This window comes from Heloderma suspectum, chromosome 2 (assembly GCF_057233095.1).
Source record: "Heloderma suspectum isolate Gila_16-S chromosome 2, 16-S_ref, whole genome shotgun sequence".
NCBI lineage: Eukaryota > Metazoa > Chordata > Lepidosauria > Squamata > Helodermatidae > Heloderma > Heloderma suspectum.
The window spans coordinates 393,930,471-393,932,515 of record NC_139459.1 but is presented as its reverse complement, the minus strand read 5'-3'; positions in this window follow the sequence as shown (position 1 = coordinate 393,932,515).

Genomic DNA, 2,045 nt, shown 5'->3' with positions numbered 1-2,045 from the left:
TCTTCGTTTACAATATTTATATACCGTTCCACATCAAAAGATTTTGGAGCAGTGAACAACAAATAGAATAAAGCACCATATTAAAACTAATAAAACATTTTAAAGGAAACGAATTCTGGCCATAATAAACCATGGCTGGCCACTCAAGGAAAGCCTCTCGAAATCACAATGGGCTTCCCATATGCATCGGATTGGCCACTGTGGGAAACAGCATACTGGACTGGACGGACCCTTGGTATGATCCTGCAGGGATCTTCTCATGTTCTTATGTGTATGTGTGGTAGACATTTTCTTTGAGAAAAACAGCACCTTTGTAAAAAGTTTCCTATGGGCTAAGTTACCTAAGGGCAACTTGGCTTTGACTGCCTGAAGAATGCACATCCCCTCTGAGAGGAAGCAGGAGTAAAAAAAGACATCACCAGTCTCATCATGCTGGGAGATTATTACTGGACCAAAGTCCTTGTTAGTTCTTCCTCTCTTTTAACTGCAGCAATGCTTCCAAACTTTTAAATCAGAAATCAGGAGTCTTAAATATTAACACCTCAATCCCCCCTCCCATAGCAGGTACAGAAACAGGACTTGAAATAAAAATAAAACTTCCAAACTGAAATGAAAATAAAACAAGCATGATTATTTTATGTAAGAACGTATGAATGAAACAAATGACAGGGTTGATGCTGGTTCATTAGTATTCAAAAAAGAAAAGAAAGCAAAACAGAGTTAGAAGAAACATCTGTCTCAAAACCCAGGATCCTTGCCAGGGGTATGAGAAAGCAAACAAAAGTTAGAGTAGGTATTCTGCATATCGCTGAGGGCCTCTTCACACTGGACTTTTAACCTGCGATTGAGATTGCTCACTCATGGAAGTCTGTGGTCCCTGTAGATGACGTCGTGAACCTCCATGGGGTCTGCTGCGCTAAACGACCTTTATACCGTTTTTAAATATATCGGAGATAATAAGCTATCAAATTACCCTGCTTGCATTCCCACCATGAAAAAGGAAAAGCCACAAGTAGGGATGTCAGAGAAGAATTCCACCATGGATCTCAGTGAGGCTGAATGCCAGTGCATTCGGCCCCCCGAAATCCATGGTGGAACGAAGCCCCCCACCCCACGAAAGGCATGCGAAACGGAGCACTTCCCTGGTGCCGTTCGTGCTGCTTTGCAAATGGCAGCCACGTCTGCAGTCATCATTTGCTTCACCATTTTTGCCTTGATAGGCTATGTAAATACTTACGTAGCCTATCACAGCTAATACAGGTACACCATCTGTATCCCTGTGGAGGCCATGATAGGCTGCGTAAATATTTACGTAGCCTATCATGGCAAAAATAAGGAACGCAAATGGTGGCAGCTATGGCGGGCACCATTTGCGTTCCTTTTTTTTGCTGTGATTGGCTACATAAATATTTTCCTAGCCTATCACAGCGAAAGACAGGGGTGCAAATGGCGGCCGCTGGAGCCACCACCATTTGCTCCCGCAGGCTCCGCACGCCTGTGAATGCACCCGGCTGGTGGTTCTGCGGAGCTGCTGTGGAGTGGAGCTGGCTGGTTTAGGATTTCAGGGCGAGCTGCAGAGCACCTCCCCCCCACCGCGAATCAACCCCTTCGAAAAGGTAAGTGACTTTCACACATCCCTAGCCACAAGAAGAGGAACTAGATCAGTGAAACATATGGAAGGCTCAGATAAGGGGGAGAAGGAGAGGGAAAGGGGAGGGGGGAAAGCAAGCATGTGTAAAGGGAGTCCGTTGTGATCCTGCATTTAAAATGGAAGCAGAACGCCCCGTTTCAAATGCGGGATTTTAGGCTGGTGTAGAGATGCTCTGAAGTACACCCTTCACAACCACTTCCAAGAGCCTTTTCTCCTTCTCTGCCAACATGATTGTTGGTGTGGATTAGGAAGAGGGGAAAGAAGAATCAAGACTGTGTTGATTGAAACTTTAAGACCAGTATATTAACTGAGCAGAAAAAATAGGACACGGGAAGAGATTTGAGAAAGGCTGTTGTAGAGGAAATGCAGTGGAAGACTACTGTATCCTGAGGAC